The 20,604-nt window shown below is 38.6% G+C and overlaps 1 long non-coding RNA gene across 4 annotated transcripts in view; it reads right to left on the minus strand.

Annotated features, from left to right (window-relative positions):
* The window catches only part of LOC113254533 (uncharacterized), a 158,599-nt gene that overhangs the window by 65,261 nt on the left and 72,734 nt on the right, over positions 1–20,604 (minus strand). The window contains exon 6 of one of the 4 annotated variants that reach the window (XR_008958806.1): positions 17,318–17,410. The exons of 2 other annotated variants lie outside the window; for them this stretch is intronic. This is a non-coding gene — a long non-coding RNA (uncharacterized LOC113254533). Of the gene's footprint in view, positions 1–4,160; positions 12,393–17,317; positions 17,411–20,604 lie in introns of those variants that run through there. One more of the 4 variants, XR_008958805.1, reaches the window with a different exon arrangement.

A 20,604-nucleotide genomic window follows, 5' to 3' on the forward strand; every position in this document is an offset into this window, starting at 1 on the left:
TACAAACAAGTGTATATATGTGTGTATACACACACACACACACATATATATATATACACACACATACCTACACATACAAATGGATATCTATAAAAAATGATCCAATTTTACAAAAATGATATACACACACATTTGTAAACAAAATAAATAAAGGAACAATAAAAATCCTTGGAAACAGTGATGGTCAAATGAATCAGGCTGAAAAGTTAGCTGTCAATATACATAAAGTTATCTCATTCTTTTGCTTTTGATCATGCTGCATAAAGATTCTAAAAGATGAGTCAGATGAAACAGGATCATAGCCTGTTGCAGGTGAGGTTCTTCAGGAAGCAGATTCTGACATGAGGTATAGAGCGCAGGGTGTTTACTAAGGTGCGCCATGGACTAACACCCATAGCACAGAGGAGAAGGGAGCCAGGCTTTGTGCCCCAAAACAGCTGCAGCCAAGTCCATAGGGAACTCTGGAGCTAAAGTGACCCGTGAGAGCTGTCACATGCTGTGTTGAAAAAGCAATCTGTTACTATCCTCACCTCCATCAGTCTTTGGATATTGGCTGCTCCAGGAAGCACGTACCCCTGGGCCTGTGGCTCCCTACAGCTGAAGGGGTACCTGCAGGGGCTGACCCCTGGAGTTTGCCTGCAAAAAGCATTCCCAGAAGCTTGACCACAAGCCCTTCCTTGAAAGAAGAATGGATGGCACATTTCTATGTTTATCACACAACTTATCTTCTTTTGTTTCACCAGTTATATATTGCTTTTTAAAAATTTGTTTCAGTTGGATTTGGGATTCTAATTTCAACTGCTCAGTAACAAAATCAGTTTATATAAACTCCATCCTCTACATTCATACCCCTATTATTGCAACAGGCTGTACATTTATTCTTAAGTTCTAGGAATATCTTCGTCTTTCCTAGGACCTGCTATGGACTGAAGTCTGCCCCCCCAAAATTCAAATGTTGCAGCCCTAACTCCCAATGTAACTGTATTTGGAGATAGTGTCTTTAGGAGGTAATTAAGGTTAAATGAGGTCATAAGAGTGAGACTCTAACCCAATAGGACTGGTGGCCTTATAGGAAAAGAGAAAGAAGGAGAGATTTCTGTCTTTTCTCTCTTTCTCGGAGCATTCCAAGCAAAGTCCATGTGAGGACAAAAGCTGCCATCTGCAAAACAGAAAAAAAGCTCTCCCCAGAAGCCAAACCCTTCCAGAGACTTGATCTTGAATTTTCCAGCTTTCAGAACTTTGAGAAAATAAATTTCTGTTGTTTAAGACATGTAATCCGTGCTATGAATATCTATATGTATGTATGGGTATATATATTATGACAGTCCAAGCAGACTCATACAGGGCCAAAATTGAGGGTCAGACCTAAAACCTGCCAAGTAATTAGACTCTGTGATTCACAGTTCTTAGACTGGCATGATTTAATGCACGGCACAATTGAATTCCAATAATAAGAATCTGTGCTATATAGAAAACATACCATGTTCCTCCTCCTCTCTCTCTTTCCCTGTCCCTAAATATTCTCCTAACTGTCTATCTGTACTTTTACATTTAGTTATCATTATTTACTTTTGCATTTTTTCCTGTTTAAGTAAATCATTGAAATATGTTATGGGAAAAATCATTTGCCTTCGAATTGGGCTAAATTTATTTTGTAATGTTGCTTGTTTTTATGATCCTGGTGTCATTATAAACACAATAAAGTTCTCTAGGATTCTATGAGCCAGACTGGTCCATTTTTCTTTACCTTACCCTGGGAGTCTCAGGAAACTAAGAAAGGGGTTCCAGTAACAGTAATAATTTCCTCTTAGCCAGCCTGCTTTGCTTCATTTTTTTCCAGATGGAAAAAATGCCCTTGAAAAAAATCCATCCAATCTCACTTTTGGTTTTTTTGACCACAACTGAAAAAGGGCTAGCCAAGCCGTGGACATGGACAAGGCATATCTTTCATGTTCTGTTCAGTGAATCCCAACTGTCTTTTATGGGATCAGATCCACGGTTTAGGGTTTATTATCACCGGGCCTTCAGGAGGAGAGAGAGCTAAGCAGCCCAAGAGAGTAAATTGGGAGATGTCATTAATTGAAGGGTATAAACCAAAAGCATGTCCAAATGTAAGTTAATGTATTACATCCCTAGGCAGAAATCAGAATATGTGCTTTTTCAGATGTAACATTTTAATTGGCCTACCTGATAGAAGGTTACATAAAATGTACACTAAACCTCATTACTAGTCAATTGTCAAATACCCTCCCTGAAATCTGACTAAAACTAGCAGTGAGTGGGTACAACCCAGAATTATGGGAGACCTAAAAGTTCTCTTTAGCAACACTATTTGCAACACAAAATTTTAAATGGTCCCATTAGGCCACCTATACATTTGCTATTTTATCCAAGAGTTTTAAGTACAGAAATGAGTATTTGAAAATTCCTTTTCCATATAACAATCCATATCAAATGCCCTCCTGGAAACTACCTGTGATAGTACATTTCTAATAAAATGCTACTGTTGAATGAAGCCTAACCACCTGGCACAAAAACAAAATACTACATGTTCTCATGATATTTGAAGATCTCTCTGGCATAAAATGATTTCAGAAATAAGAGATTGTCTTCCCTTACCCACAACCCTCCAAAGCGAAACAAAACAAAACATCTTGTAAAGAACCATCCCATTCATAACAAAGAGTATAAAGATGAATGTCATAGAATATCAGAAACCATTAAAACTCCCCAAAGTAAAGACGATATTCAAATGAAGATGAACTCAAAATTTGCCATGATTGTGTTTCTTGATTCTCTTCCATGTTATGGTAAATGAGCTGCCCACATTTCCTCTTTATTTCTTTAAGTGAACTACCTGCCTACTGGGGGTTCCAACGACCTATGCCTGTCTATAATCAGTACACAGAAATACCATAGCAACTGTCACTAGGCTACTGAATTTTTTTCTTTCAACAAGTATTTATTGAGCCTCTAGTTTGCACCAAGCCCTCTAGGGATAACCCAGTGAAAAAAGACCACTCTTGTCCTTCACAAATTCATTGTCTAGTGTGGTAGAGCACAGAAAAAAACAATGGGAATACAGTGTGGTAAGAATTAAAATGGTGGAAATACATGGTGCAATGGAAAAATATAAAAGGGATATCTGACTGGGTCTTGAAAGGAGGGTTCAGTTAAAAGTTCACAGAGGAGGAACGAAATTAAAACCTGAAGTGGAGTAAAGAAGAGGTTTAAAAAAAGGTAAAAGCTATAGCAAGTGCAAGGACCATGAAGTAAGAACAGGAGTGGCAACTTTGTGGAAATTCAATTGGCTCACACCTTAGTTATCAAGGTGAGGTGGTAGGCGTTGGTGAGAAAGCAAGAGAGGTAAGCTTACAAGATAATGGAAAACTTGCAAGCTGCCTTACAGACTCTGAACTTTATTTTAAAGGCAATGTGGAGCACGAAAAGATTTTAAACTGGGAAGTCATGTTGGCATTTGGAAAAATCACTCTGGCTGAGATACAAAGAACAGATTGGATTGAGGTACAACTGGAGGCCAAATGGCTGGTTATAAAAAGACTATTGCAACAACCCAGTGGCAGTAGGATGAAGAAAAAGAGATGAATTTGAGAAATATTTCAGAGGTAGTTTTGACAGGTCCTAGTGATTGTCTAATGTGGAAAACGAGAAAGAATGATAAATCAGAGAATGAAGTTTCTATTACAAGAAATTGGAAAAATAAAACAAGATGAAATCAGAGAGGAGGACAAACCATGAGAGACTCATAATCATAGGAAACAGAGGGCTGCTGGAGGGGAGGGGGTCAGGGATGGGGTATCTGGATGATGGACATTGGGGAGGGCACGTGATGTAATGAGCACTGGGTGTTATATAAGACTGATGAATCACTGAACTCCACCTCTGAAATTAATCATATATTATATGTTAATTAATTAAATTTAAATTAAAAAAAGAGACTGGATGTATTCGATAAGAAAACAATGATGAAGGGAAGGGATATGGAATAATGGAGGAGTAGCTTTAAAACAGGATTTGCATTTGAGAGATGAAAGATACAAGAACAAGGAAGAAGTAGTTGAATGCAATAAGTTTGTAGGTAAGGTGGCAGAAGTTTGAAGTAGTTTCAATCTAATGAGTCTCTCTCTCTGTCCCTTTTTTTTTTTTTTTTTTTTTTTTTTTAAGAAGCCAGAGACAGAGTCATCTGCTGAAAGGAAGAGACAGGATGTATGGATGTTTGAAGAGTGGAAACGTTTTGAAAAGTTGGTGTTCAGAGTGGTACAAAAAGTTAAGAGGGATCCACAGAAGAAATTTTAGGTGGTATTGATCCATTTGAGGTTGGAGATCGTGAAATTAATGGGCACGAATAGCACTTAAATGGCATTCACTTTCAGAATTGTGTGATTAACATTTTTGTTTTGTAATGTTCAGCATCCTGGATAAGGAAAAGGGAAAAAAATCAGACTGATCTAAAGTTGAAGATTTTCCAGATGGCTGAGACATAAGAAAACAGGACAAGGAATTTGAGATAATGGCTTCCTTCTCCCCTCCCCCATTTTTGAAGTAATAAACAATAGGATTTAAACTGGGTACTAAGTGACAATGAGAGGGAGCTGACAGAGGAAAAGTAAAAGGATCAAGGGATTAGCGGTCCTAGGAACCTGGATAAACCTAGCCATGGTAATAGAGGAAGAGACAAAAATAGGAAAAGAAAGATGTGGTCAGAGATTAGGATGTTTTAAATTAATATCTCAGAATCGAGTCAGTGAATGACAGCAGATGCTGACATGTTCTAGGAAGTGAGGAAACAAAGGTAAAGTTCCCTGAAGTTGAGAGAGACTGGAATGGATGTACTATTTTTGTGGATATACTGAAGTTACTCAGGAAGGTGGAGAGAAATGCAGCGAAGAAAAAGACTATGAAGCCAGTGTCAATTTCTTCAAGGAATGAGGATAAGTAACTATTAGTCAGGTGATGACATTGACAACTTGGGGTGGAGGATGGAGCGAGCCTTAATGAACAGCTGTTGTATGAAAGTGAAACAGTACTGATCCGGAATAAAAATTGAGAAGTGGAAACTATCGATACACCAGAAACCCGAGGCATGCTGGGGACAGGATGTAGAGGGTAGTGGCCTCTTCTACGACTACATCTCAGTCCCCTTCTCTACAATTCTGAAGAGGACTGCCCTCTGTGGGTTTATTCAAATTGAATCACCATTTTGAATTGAGCTTATTGTATTTATATGCATGGGTAATAAATCCTTTTCTCTCTGTTCAAAACTAGCTGGATTTTCATGGCATGAATATTTGAGACCCTACACCACAGCTGCTGCACATCAATCTTTCATGAACCCTAACAAAAAAAAAGTGCCTGTGCCAGCAGAAGGTAAGGACCACACTGGGTTTTCCCATCCAGGGATGGTCACCCTGATGTGTAATCAATCAACAGGAAAGGTGTGCCTTTTGCAAAGAAACTCCAAGAGGTCACTTTTCTAGGTGTGATCAATCTCCCCCATGCTGATCCTGTTGCAGCGATTACCACTCTACTCTAACAGGTTCTTCTCGAGGGAGAAACAAAACTGTGTCTGTGAATGTTTACTATGGTGTGTCTTGTCAGGTTAAATTACCTTGTAACATAACTCACTGTAAATTCACCTCATAAGTAAAAGCAATTGGAGATTTTAAAACACCATCAAAAAGCATTCTATTTGGGGGTAGAATTATGTTGTGCAATTACAAATGAACCATGCCCATGACCTGCATCATCAGCAAGAGAGTCAGCATTTCTTTAGTTCAGCACATAAGGAGAAAAAAATCCCCCATGCTTTACGGCCCGAAAAGTTCTTGGTAGGCCAAGAAAGTAATATTTGTTTTTATGACTTTTGAAAGAGAAAGAAAACTGGAATTTAATGAGCATCTAATATATATTAGGCTAATGCTTTACACATACAATTTTTATATGAGACTCAGTAGTGAGTGCTACCTCTTCTGGGAAGCCTTCCTTGACCACCTCCAAAATCAGCATATGTGTTCCCTTGACTGGGCCAAGGGATGCCCAGATATTTAGGTTAAACATTATACTAAGAGCATCTGTGAGGGCATTCGCCTCAGGAGACTGACTAAGCAGTGGAAGGAGCTGAGATGCCCTTCAACAGATGACTGGATTAAGAAGATGTGGTCCATATATACAATGGAATATTATTCAGCCATCAAAAAGAACAATTTCTCAACATTTGCTGCAACATGGATGGGACTGGAGGAGATAATGCTAAGCGAAATAAGTCAAGCAGAGAAAGACAATTATCATATGGTTTCACTCATTTATGGAACATAAGAAGTAGGAAGATCAGTAGCAGAAGAAAGGGAAGAAGAAGGGCGGGGCTAAACAGAAGGGGGAATGAACCATGAGAGACTATGGACTCTGGGAAACAAACTGAGGGCTTCAGAGGGGAGAGGGGTGGGGGAATGGGATAGGCTGGTGATGGGTATTAAGGAGGGCACGTATTGCATGGTGCACTGGGTGTTACATGCAAGTAATGAATCATGGAACTTTACATCAAAAACTAGGGATGTACTATACGGTGACTAACGAAATATAATTAAAAAATATTATAATAAAAAAAAAAGGAGACTGATTAAGCAGATTGCCCTCTCAAATGTGGGTGGGCCTCATCCAATCTGTTGAAGGCATGAATAGAATAAAAAGACTGAGGGGAGGGGGGTGGGGGATTGGGATAGGCCAGTGATGGGTATTAAGGAGGGCACATATTGCATGGAGCACTGGGTGTTACACGCAAATAATGAATCATGGAATACTACACCAAAAACTAAGGATGTACTGTATGGTGACTAACATATCATAATAAAAAATTATTACACACACATAAAAAAAAAGACTGGGAGAATTCATTCTCTCTTCCTGTTTTTGGGACATCTGTCTTATCCTGCCTTCAGACTCGGACTCAGAGTTCAACTTATTCTGTTGGCTGTCCTGCTTCTCAGGCTTTGAACTCAGAGTAGAACTATGCCATCAGCTTTTGGGGACCTCCATGTTACTGACTACAGACCTTGTGCTTCTCAACCTCCATAATCATACGAGTCAATTCCTTATAATAAGTCTTGTAATAAATAGGGTATTATATATCCTATTGGTTCTGTTTATCTGGAGAACCCTGACAAATACACAAGGTTAGGGCCCCATTATCCATGCTCTTGATCTGTCCTATACCACATAGTTACCATCTCCTTTGTCTTGCTGCCTACTGTCTGTTTTGGCTTCTAGATTGTAGCTATTTGAGTATTACTCATTTCAGTATTGTGAGTACCTAGAACAGTACCTAGTACAGAAGAGGTGCTCAGTGAATGGGACTGATTAAGTGATGAATACTCACGACTATTATCTTTCTGAGGAAACTAAAATTCAGAGTCATCAGATCATTTACACAAAGCTACATAGCCAGTCAGTGGCAGAGTTGAGATTTGAACCTGGGAATGTCTAACTTTAACATCCTTGCAGATTTTTTTTTAGAACACACTGCCTTTCTGTTTCCCTTTTCAAAACAGAATTCCCAAATAATTAAATATCCTTTGAGAATTACTCCCATTAGAATATTAGAGAGGCGGTGTGTGGGATTAGAGAACTTTGGCTATGAGACAGACTACCTGACTTTGAATTCTAGATCCGCTACTTACTGAGCAACACTTAGCAAATTACCTCGCCTTCTGTGCCTCAATTTCCTTATTCATAAAATAGGAATAACAAATAATATTACCTATGTATGTCAGCAACCCATTGCCACAATAATGCTATCTAAGGAACTACTCTTAAACTTAGTAGTTTAAAGAAAAATCATGCTTACAGATCTGCCATAGGCTGGGGTCTAGCTGATCTATGCTGGGCTTGGCTTGGGGGTAGGAGTGGTTCTCTAGTTCCCATTGCAGCAACTGGGGCAGCTCTGCTTTTTACTGTAAGTCTATGCATCAATTGGGGCGGCTCTGCACGGGGCATCCTTCCTCCTTGCTGGGCAGGTTTCTCCTATGTCAATGACAGAGGTGCAGGAGGAAGAGGAAAAACACACAAGGCCTTCTGAGGCCTATATCATGCTGGCCCACATGTAATTGGGCAGAGTAGGTACATGGCCAAGCCAAAGAGTGAAGGCATATGCTTCTCCCACAATGAAACCATGGCAAAGACATGAAGAACCAGACAGGGAGGAGTTAAGAATTGGGACAAAATTTCAGCCTACCATCCTACTTCTGAGAGTTATCATAAAGACATTAATAAGTTAATACATATATCATACATACAACAGGGCCTGGCACACATTAAGAGCTGAAGAAATGTTCTGAATGTTCTGCCTGTGTATTAAAAATGAGGTGGTTCTGTCATTAACTAGCTGTAAGATTATACAGAGTCACAGGGCTTCCCTGGGTCTTTTTTTTTTTTAAAACTTACCTTTTGAGTTTATAATAACTGCCTCACTTTCTTCATTGTGTTGCTAAAAGGTTCAAATAACATATGGTGGCTGATCATGTTTCAAAAAAGAATAAAAATCCTAGGAATGCAAAGTATAATACATGGCTAATTCTAGATAACCATTTGGTTAAGGTCAGTAAATCCCTCCAATTTTAAGTGATAGGAAGCCATAGTTCTTGTTTTATAGATGAAGGTAAATGCTTCAAGGAACTAAAGTACTTCTTTTCTGGCCATAAATCCAAATATTGGCTGAGAAGGGATAGAATTAATGTTTCCTAACTTCTAGATGTTAGCTGGGTCAGAAACTGAACATTGATGCTAAGGTTTATCATCCTTCAGCATGAGGTGGTTCACATTCAAATGCTAGAGGCTCGGGGTAGTAAGGAAATCGCCAAACAACTATGTAGTCTTAGCCACTTATTCAGCTAATAAATCCCTAGGAACTAGGGATACAAATATAAAATGCCCCAGTGCCTGTCCTCAGAGACTTACAGCTATGGAGTTAGAGACATGAGAACCATCACGTATCTCTGAGAACAAACTAATTACCCCAGCATTATCAGATTCTGGTGCATAAGGGCCATATTCTGTCCTCTGCCTACCCCCACTGATAAGACAGGAGAAGAGGGGAGAAAAGATAATTATCATGGAAACCATATCCAGAGAGAATAGAGTGGGCTGAAAGTGGCAGGAGAAAGGGTTTCTGAGCAGGGAACAAAGACAAGTTCAGAGATTGCATATACACTTGACTCTAAATCCAGTGCCAAAGCTCTAAGTTCTGAAAGCGCTCCCTCCTTTGTCCATACTATTGCAAGACACAGGTAACTGCTCAAGCACTTTCTAGACAGTTCTTTCTCAGTAAGCCTTGTAGCCATGGCAGAATCTGCAGGAATGATGAAGACTACGGAGGCAGAACTGAAAAGAGCCCCCATTAACAGCCCAGAGGGCACACAGGCACAAGCATGGTATTACAATACAATACAGTGAGGGCTCTCTATGGGGTGTGAACACCAGAAGAGAGTCCCCTAATCAGAGGCTTCACAAAGGACACAGCGTGTCTGCTGAGATTTAAAGATGAGTAGGAGTTGGCCAAGCAGACTAGCAGATCTAAGGCATCACAAGTAGAGGTAACAGGTGCAAAGGCATAGCACATGAGAAAACAGAAGGTGTTTGAGGGAAGAATTGCCATGCCTTGTCCACAGGCAGCGTTTATGCACAATCTAGAAAGCAGTTAAAGGGTCCTGTTATCTCTCTCACTAGCTCCTAGCATCTCAAGCACTTACCTTAGGGCTAAGAACCGAAAGCTAGGCCTACAAAAAGTAATGACAATACAACGTAACACATGTGAAAGTGAAAGCACACTATATATAAAAGATAGTAACAGAGAAAGGAAGCCCTGAAGTCTGCCTGGGAAATCAGAAAGGCCTTGCAGTGTTGTCTCCTACTTGTGCAGAACCGCTGTTCCTTCCCTCACTCAGCACAATTGCTGACTTTCCATCACAGCACATTCCTTTTAACTCATGCAAACTTTTCTTTCCATGACCCTGCCACTACTTTCCATTAAGTTTCCTCTTCCCCTGTTGTCAAATACCTCTAAACCCCATTTCCTATGGACAGGTTTCAAGTCCTTCCCATGGGGCTCTTAGAACTTGGAAATCAGGGAGTTTGGCTAGATACCAGTTAGAAAATCACCTTAATAATCACCATGTATTCTCTCCATACATAGTCATGTATTGATCACATGCTATGTGTCAGGCACTGAGCTAGGAATTGGGGACCACAGTGGTAGCATAATGAACTTTTCAGGCTCTACGGGGTATACATTCCAACATCTCAGTGTCTCAATCCTATTCCTCTAATCCAGTTAGGGGCTCAGATAAAAGATGTATGACAGAAATCCAGAGTTAAGAACAGTAGGGGTTATTAGGAGGTTAGGGGAGAAAAGTACACCCCCCCGGAGAACCGCCACTTAGAATATATTTCCAAATGACAGGACCAATGAGGTGTAATCATGTGGATTAGTATATTTCCACTATCTTTCTCTCCCCATTTTCTCCATTCCCACCTCTCAACTCTTGTTTTTCCCTAATCCCTATTCTAGGAAGTAAGAAGTGAATGAAGATCTGCGATTTCTTCCACTGTTACTGTAAAACAGCATTGTTTAAATACTAGTCCTAGTGTTTTATCTTGAAAAGCAGAGTCCGAAGTTTACCTTTTGGTAGCTAATCCTTTATATCTGTTTAGTTCCCGAATTTATCATGTTAATCATTAAAAGAGCTTTAACTGATTGCTAAGAAAGGTGGTTGTAATCCATTCCATGCCCCAAGCATGCCACACCTTCCAATTACACCGAGAGAGTGGACCCAGTTATGACTCCATTAAGTTTGGTCTTTAGATATAAATGGAGTCACATCTTATGCATACTTAAGTTGCACTTACTTAACTTCAGTCCCACGGAAAAAAAGAGAAGTGAAAGAGTGCAGGTAATTCCATTTAGGATTCCACTCAAGGAGCACATGCCCTAAATTCATTGTGAAAACAGGAGTTATGTTATTTTCTCAGTCTCAGGTCTCATGTGCCTTTCGAAGAATGAATGTGATTCCAATGTTTAAAGACAGTATTTTTTTCATACAACATTGCCCCCCAAATGCAAGCCAACCACTTCATCTGCTCAACTGCAGAGACAGCTCTTTCCAATGCTTAACATAAACCTGGGAGTTGGATCTATTGAGAAACTGTATGCCAGTGTACAAAATGATGTCGTCGTCCTAATGTATTTCCAAAAGAAAAACTGCTTTCTGTAACATTTGCCTCATATTCTGTGTTAACCTCAGTCTAAAATATTATTTCATTCTACTGCCAAAGTAAGATTGATCCAAGATCTTTGAACCTTCTATCTCTGACCTCTTGTAGCAGATACTGTTGGTGTCCTCCCACATGCTCTCTACATTCACCATTTCTGTATGCACCTTCCAAACACCACTGTCAGCACCTGCAAATACCTGAGGGCTTTCTCTGGCTACTAAGGCCTGTTCTTCACATGCATGGGGCAGGCCAGAAGTGCAAGGATATTAATGAGCCCTAGAAGCAGCCCATAACCAATGACTGACAAGAGAATGCAAGGGAGACCTAACTCTGGTTGCTTAGTGAATGAAGTCATTTATTGTCTGTCTTTCCTTCCCTGTCCCTGTTTCCTGCTCTCAAAAAGTGTTTCCTGGAATCCCTCCTAAGAAACTAGATGCCCTGGAATCCTCAGGGTCTACTTCTGAAGGAACCCAAACCATGACACCCAGATTCCTTGCCCTTGGCATCAGACTCTAAAAAATAATAAAAATGAATACTGGGTGAAAAATGTCCAGTTCCTGAAAACATACCTCATGCCAGCTCACACATGCAGCTTGAGCTGGCTTCTACTCCAGTAAATACAGCCTAAAATGTGTTTCTTATGTGGATCTTACTCTTAAATACCCCCAACCATCAGTTCTTTAAGAAGAAGACCCTGGTTTTATATAATCTTTGTAACATTTGTAACATTTCCCAACCTCTACGCCTAGAAAAATAGGTATGTGTGGTAGTGCTTGGTACAAAACTGGATCTGAAACAAATGAACCAATTCTAATTTGATACCTGATAACCTTATACACCTCAACACCAAAAACAAACCGAGAATCCAATTAAAATATGAGCAGAGGACCTGAATAGACATTTTTCCAAAGAAGGCATACATATGGCCAACAGACACATGAAAAGATGCTTGGCATCAATCATCATCAGGGAAATGCAAATTAAAACCACAGTGAGGGGCACCTGGGTGGCTCAGTCGGTTCAGCGTCTGACTCTTGATCTGAGCTCAGGTCTTGATCTCAGGGTCGTGAGTTCAGCCCCATGTTGGGCTCCACACTGGGGCATGGAGCCTACTTATAAAAAAAACAAAAAAAAAAAACCCACAATGAGATATCACATTATGCCTGTCGAATGACTAAAATCAAAAACACAAGAAATAACAAATGTTGGTGAGGATATGGAGAAAAAGGAACCCTCATGCACGGTTGATGGGGACATAAATTGGTATAATCACTGTGGAAAACAGTATGGAGGTTTTTCAAAAAGTTAAAAATAGAATTGCCATATGATCCAGTAATTCCACTACTGGGTATTTACCCAAAGAAAACAAAAACACTAATTCAAAAAGATATGCACCCCTATGTTTACTGCAGCATTATTAACAATTGTCAAGATATGGAAGCAAGCTAAGTGCCCAGCCACAGATAAATGGATAAAGAAGAGGTGGAATATATATGCAATGAAATATCACTCAGCAAAAGAATGAAATCTTTCGCAACAACATGGATGGAGCTAGAGAATGTAATGCTAAGTGAAATAGGTTTGTCAGAGAAAGACAGATACCAAATGATTTCACTCCTAAGGGGAATTTAAGAAACAAGACCAACCAGCAAACAAAGAAAAAAGAGACAAACAAAAAAACAGACTCTTAAATACAGAGAAAAACTGGTGATTGCCAGTGGGAAGGTGTGTGTGGGGATGGGTAAAATAGGTAAAAGGGATTGAGAGTACACTCATCTTCATGAGCACTGCGAAATGTACAGAATTATTGAATCATTATAGTGTGCACCTGCACTAATACAGCACTATTATCCGTACTTGAATTAAAAAAAAATGGGGGGGGGGCGCCTGGGTGGCTCAGCTGGTTAAGTGTCTGCCCTTGGCTCAGGTCACGATCCCAGGGTTCTGGGCTCAAGCTCTGCGTCAGGTTCCCTGCTTCTCCCTCTCCCTCTGCCTGCTGCTCCTCCTGCTTGTGCGCTCTCTCTCTCTGGCAAATAAATAAATAAAATCTTAAAAATTTTTTTTTAAAGAGAAAATTCAGAGCTTCCTCAGCTGTATGTCTGTGCTGAGGGGAAAACCTTTGATCTTTCAGCAAGAGCATCACTGCTTATGCTGACTCTATCCAAAAGTTAAAAAAAAAAAAATCATAGTTTAAGTGTATGGATCCCTGGGTATTGAGTTTGAATAACTGTTGATAGAATTTACCTGCATGAACTACATTATTTTAAGTGATATACTTAAGATTTCCCCTGGGGTTAGGAACCTTTAAATATGGTGCACAAACTCACATAAAACAAAATAGACAAATTAGTAAAACTCTATATTAAATGAGGAAAATAATTTCTGTTACTCCTAAATAGGACAAATCAATGATTCCATAAAATTTCATTCTCAAAAAGACAGGTGTTTTCAGAACTACCTTCCTGGAATAAAGCTTGAGACTAAAAGGTTGAAGCAGAAATACAGAGGAAATATATTACATTTTGGGGCAAGCAGAAATATAATACTCTCCTATAATGTTGTTAAATGTTGTCTGAGAGACTGTGGATTTTTATTGTAAAGGAAAAAGATTAAACAAGTGTATTTCTCAACAGTGCTTTCGACCATGTTTCCCCTTGAGTTGCATTTTAAGGCAAATTTTCCTGTGGCAGTTAAAGATTTTAAGATGTGTACATGTTCACTTTAAAGGGTTGCAGCGAATTGAGGTGAAATAGTATTTGCTGCCTCTCATTATGGTTCTTAACAAGTATTTCATTAACTGGACACCCCCGTTACAGTCTCTGAGATCTGTGTATTTTATAAGAGCCATCTCCTTTTGTTCCTGATGGGGTGGGAATGCTCTTCCCTTACGCCTCCTCTGTGCCGACACGTTCTCTATGCCAACTGACGCAGAGTGTTCTTGGCAGCCTCAGGACCCCGAACGACTGACTCTGGAATACATTGTATTTTTCCAGCAGTGACATTTGGGCCTCTAGCTTGTTCCCTGGCTGGGGTCTCAGGGCAATCCACACACAGGGATGCCTTAGGCTTGACACAGAATCAGCCTGTTGAGTTTGTTCCTCTAAACATTATTTATCACTGATTCTCTGTGGATGACCAGCAATTGTTAATTTTCAATTTAAAAAATAAAATAAAATCATCTGCTCTGTGTATTTCAGGAAAGTAATAAAAACACAGAGTCTGATCACACTGATTTTATGTAGACTCTACCTCCTTTTTTCTAGAAAAGAATTATCTCATGGTCAGATTAATATGATGCAAAGAATAATCTACAATATTCCTCCTACTCAGTGGAGACATAACCTGTCTCATTAAAATTACAGAAAATAATTTCTAAATCATGGTAAATCATATGATTATATGCACAGGAAACACCGTAATGGCCTTTATCTTTTCTCTAATATTTCACCCATGCAGGACTGGATCTCATTTCTTTGAGAACAACACTTTGGTGCTTATTACTATGCCGTCTCTGAGAGCCAGATCTCCTGACTTCTGTTATAATGAGCCCTAAAGAGAGAGTAAGACACAAACACAAAGGATTTTAATGGGAGGGTATCTTGTTGTTAAAACTATAAAGCTAAAACAGCCCTGGAATGATAAATTATTTTAAGTTTCATCATTTTCAGAACAACATTTGAAGAATATGCCAACATCTTCTTAAAACGCAGTTCTTTCTTTCTGCTTATAACCCCAAGCAGAAGCCTTCAGATATTGTGAAAGCACATTCACATTTCATTACCACAGCTGCCCAGGCAGCTGTATAGAAATCTATCAGTTGTTGATGTTTTGGAAGCACAGACAGGCAGTCTGCAGGGAAAATCAAGGAAAAAGAGCTAACCCTGAATTAAAAGGTATGCAGATCACTCTCATTTTTATGATGAATAAAATTCAAATAAAATCCAAGCAAAACTACCTATGAGACACCCGCCCGCACGCACGCATGCACGCACACAGAGTTAATACCAACAGAAGTACAGCAAAACTCTCTGAGACTAGTTTGGTACACTGGCAAAAATAAATAGACTGGCTCTGGAGATTACATAGCAGCAGTATGGCGCCAGGATATTTGCTTCTCTGACTGACAAAGAGTCCGTTGAACCCTAAGCCTGCATTCTCCTCATGGGATTATGGTCCATTAGAGCCAATCATTTTAATCAACTTAATAATCAATATTCATCAGTAAGAGAGTATTTGGTATAATGATCAAAGTCTAGCCATTGAAACCAAAATACATGACCTCAAGTAAAAAAGATTAGATTTCTAGGATACTCATAGGGGGAAAAAAAAAAACCAACAACAACTCACAAATACTCCCTCTCCAATATCCTATTTTTTGAGTTCCCAACCCCAAAGAAAATGCCTTACTTGCATGGCAGAAAGGAGTGTGGACAAATGGCAACTGACTGATAAAACAATTTAAAGTATCAAGGTAATGAAACAAGATTGATGAACAGGCTAAAATAATTCATCTTAGAGATAAATGAAGATCTTGGTAAAGAAAACCTATGCTTTAAATTATTAAAACCTATGAATTAAGTCTGGAAAAAGAATAAATCTACTTAAGATGAGAGTTCATATGCAAACTTGACTTCTGTTTCTAAACACCATTATACCAACAGAGAGTAAGAACTACTATGCCCAATCTCTGAAGAACTGCACCCTCATAACCATCTCCCTATGCCAAGCTTCCAATCCACTTTCTTCTTCTACATACAGAAACAGGGACTGTTGAATATATACCAAAGGTATTTTTTAGAATGTTTGTTACTTAATCCAAATGAAAAGCTACTGGAGTATTAAAGCACGTTTTCTTTCCTCTGGTCTGAATAATTCTGGCTCACAGAAGTCCAGGTGAATCCACACTAATTTTTGTCACTGATCATGACACCCAGCAGTCTATGAATAGAGAAACTGGGTAATCGTATTTCCTAAAACCTGTCCGTACTCCTATTGTTACGCTTATTATCTGAAGAAGACCATGTCTCCAACAGTTTGGATTAAGTGTATGATAGGGTTTTGTGTTCTAGTACACAAAACTGAAATATGGTCTTCAATCTCCCATGTAGTGATTGCATATGGCAGATTAATGTCAAAGATGCTTTGAACAAGCTAGGTTCATCATCAGAATTTTCCTCTAGTACTGAGTTATGACCTAATGTGTTTCCCTGCAGTGTTCCAAAGAGATGAGAAAAAATGGTTGGAAATATTATATAGTGCTCATAAAAGAGGTGTTCTTTCCCATCATTCAGGAAATGGCAAGGAAAAGATTTGCTAAACCATCATCTCCAGATAGCAGTCTATTGTGTGACCATTGAAACTCACCTAAATTATTTTAAGGTAGATCATACTTTGAATGCCATGTTAACATATTCATTTGATCAGATATACATATTAGCAGAGCCTCAAACCACTTCCTCACTTTGTATGTGGTCATCACATATAGTGACCTAAGAGTTTTGTGGTTAAGAACAGAATATAAGTGAGGCCACAGTTATGGTTCTGATTTCTATACGAACTGTCTAGTTTGGTTTTCTTATAGGACCAAAGATTATATTCATTATAGTGACAAATTTCATGCTGCTGGTATCAAGATGAACCAATGTGGGTGGCTTAGTATAGGCTAGATGGGTGGTACCTTCATCTGTTCATCTGGCTGTGCCTCAAAATTGCTGTTTTTATTTTTGTTTTTCTGTTCTTTAGGCCATATACCCTTCTGAATTTTGATCTCTGAGATGATTCTGAAACAGGCATTTATAAGCCACTTACAAATATTGGACTAGACTGATCCTCAACTTGGAGGGGGGAAACCCCAAACACCACAGTGTAGTACGTCAGTCAAGCCGTCTTCAGATACCACATGCTGCCCCATTAAATAATGATGCTCTCTGTCCCCAGTTTGGTAACATAATTCCTGGAAGAATTTTCAAGCAAGAAATAGTTCATTGTTTAGAAATCATGAAGACTCTCCCTAATTAAGCTAAATGGCTCTTACCTGTACCCTGAGCATACCTCCATCATTAAATTTGTTAAAATGTATTTGGATGTTCCATTAATGTTTCTGATTCTTCAATGATCTTCCAAAATCCTAGGGAATAAGGATAATTTTTAATTCTCTTAGAGTCTACTACAGCATTTTGTACATGTTCTCAGATAGATGGGTAGATAGATGACAGAGAGATAGATAGCTAGATTTGTTTCTGTTGTTGTTGTTCCAAAATGAACTAGAATACTGAAATAAGACTCATGCTCACATGCAAGCTCTTACACCTCAAACAAGACCTCTTTGGTCATCAATTTCTTCATGAAGATTCTGGGCTAAATGATTTCTCTAGCTTTTTCCAGGTTTCCTCCCTCAGCTACCATATATTTACATATAATGAATTGACAAAGGCTGGATGAGTAAGACTATACTCTTAAGGAAACAAGGATGTCTTGACTTCTTAATCCACTTCTGTTTGATACAAGGCCTGATCTACTTAGCTCAGCCACAGAACTGGGCAATTTCCTAGGAAACTTGTGTTCTGTACGCCAAGAATCTCAAATACTTGTGTCAACTTTAGAATCTGGTGGAAGCATGAATTATACATATTATCTCCCACTTAATGTTGATCAACCATCCATTTGGCTTTATTGGGGTACACATTACCAGAAGTGGTTTTAATGTGTTCCAGAGGAGCTGGAATCTTCATATTGAGCAGAAAAAGAGAGTAATTAAAAAAAACCACTTTGCCAAAAACTTTATGGCTGAAATTATATCCTAATGAGATTTTCAAAAACCCTTCAGTGTCCCTTTCTGATTTTAAGCAGATGCAACCTAAAATTACTCAAATATTTACATTTATGTCAATGACTTTAATCCATTTTGTCACTTAATTGTATAAAGCTATCTTCTACAAAATAGTATACTGGTATTTTGAAATAAATTGATTTTTAAAAATGGACATGGATAAAAAAGCTACAGATGGGGTTTTTATATACAGTTGTTTGCTCGGTAGATGGAATATTGAATCCTTCACCCATTAAATGTATCCTCACCACAGATTTGCTGCACCTGCTATTTTACATCTCAGTATATTTCATACTGAATATTTATGGTCCTTTCAAAATAATATGGAGATGGATCAAATGGTTAGAAACAGCCCAATGCTGACATCTACTGGATATAAAAAAGGATGCATTTGACTATCAAAAGAATCCCTATATTCTACTTTTAAAGCATAAAGGTATAATAAACGTAAAACAAAACTTATTTTGCTTTACTTAATAAAAATATATACTTGTTCTCTCTAAATTCATGTACATATCTAAAACGAAACATCACTTGATTTCAAAATGGCTAAAATTAGGAGGTTGATACTGTTGAACTCACAGACCTAAGAAGAAAGGGGAAGAAACTGTGATGTTCTGAAGGGCGTTGAGCTCAGGAATAATGCCTTCAGCCACTGATAATGTCCCTCAAGCGCTAATCTACCTTTTCAGTAAACAGTGCTTTCCCTGTGTACAAACAGGAAAGGTAGCTCCAAATCCCTCTTCTTTTGGTCTTAAGAAATTGTGTGAATCCTGTTCTGTTCTTTTCCACACCAATGTGACTTCCTTGGCAGATTTTTCTTGGCATCTATGAGCCTATTATGAATTATATCTTTCTTTTGCCAAGGTATAGTCAATTGCTAGATAAGTTGTTACAATGGAAAGTCACACACCCTTGGGTTCAATTTCTGGCTCAGTGTTTTATATATGTATCTGAGTTAATTGGGGAAGTTAAATTGCATTTTATTGCACTATTATCAGAAGAATTGATGGCAATATATGTAAAACACATAGCCTTATCTGAAAAGTAGGTGCTAAGTAGTTATCATCGTTGTTATTATTATTATTGTTATTATTAGCATCATCATTACGTTTATCATTTTTTTCAACTAACCCTACAGCATACCCCAAACTTAGATTCCCCTCTAACATGAGGTCTTCGAAGACAGGGGCCACGGCTTATGTTTGTATCCACTGCACCTGATATAGTACCAACACAAATAGGTTCAGTAAATATTTGTTAATCTGAGTTCTCTTTCTGAAATGGGTGGTATCAGGAAATCGCCTTGCATTACACAAGATTACACAATGCTAAAACATGTGGCTATACTCTTAGTTAAAAATATCACAAGCAGGGAGCAGTAATAAATGGGGAAAGAGGATAACCAGCCAACTACTATTAATTTCCTGAGCCAATACCATGATAACACACTGTCTTTATCCTATTGCAGGAGGGCTTGAACTCATAGTATTCCGATGTTTCATTAGCCTAGCCAATTGCATGGCAAGACAGTAGGTGCAATGAAGATCTACCATACTGGAGCAGAGAAACTGACCCAGATACGAAACTGCCCGCTAGTTTTCATAGCACATTTACAGTTCACGATCTTTGCCCTGCATGGGTTCCTAGTCACAGTTGTTCCTGCCACTAATCACAGACTCTCTCCCATTTCAGCCCTGATATATGTTCTAGACACTAAATTTATAAATTTTACACCTGAGTAAATTGTAAAACTGAGCCTTAAAAATAAAGTTGAGAACCCCAGAAGTAGGGTTATTTCTCCAAATCACATAATAAAAGCACAAATATCAAGACCCAGTGATAAGTGGAAAGGCACCCTGTCACATTTCATGCATTACAAGCTTGTGATTTAATTGCATTATAGGGGCTAATAATTAACATATTACAAACTCAGTTACATGAAAAATATGGGTTTTTTATTTTCTGTGACTGACCTTATCTTGCTCTCAAGTCCCCAATTTTACTGGGCAGTGGGGAAATTTAAGCTTATCAAGTCAAATAACTCAGTCATGTTCACATTAAATGACTAGATTAATGTAATCTCTTGCGGTACTTGGAAAATCTTTCAAGGTTTCTTCTATCTTTTTTTCTCCAAGCTAACATCTCCTGTGGATATAAATAATATCATAAAATCTTAAATGTTCTAATGGCAGAGGGTAAAAGGATCCCTAAATCAGAGAGCTGTCCCTTGTTCTTTCCTCTAGAAGCTTGTTGGCTTCCTTAAAAATGTTCATTGACCCTTTCGATTATTTACAACCCTCTAGTATATGCTACTGAAATTTATGGCTGGTGAAATTTGGCTATTTTCTTAGCATGATTGGTAGATCTCCATGCCCACTCTGATTGGCCTGTTCTGGCTTCCATTCATAGTTCAGATTATCTAAAATCTCAGCTACATCCTCCATATGTCCCCAACCCAAAGTAGGCCTTCTGGCTCTCCACTCTCAGCT

Source organism: Ursus arctos, unplaced genomic scaffold (assembly GCF_023065955.2).
Source record: "Ursus arctos isolate Adak ecotype North America unplaced genomic scaffold, UrsArc2.0 scaffold_12, whole genome shotgun sequence".
NCBI classification, from domain to species: domain Eukaryota; kingdom Metazoa; phylum Chordata; class Mammalia; order Carnivora; family Ursidae; genus Ursus; species Ursus arctos.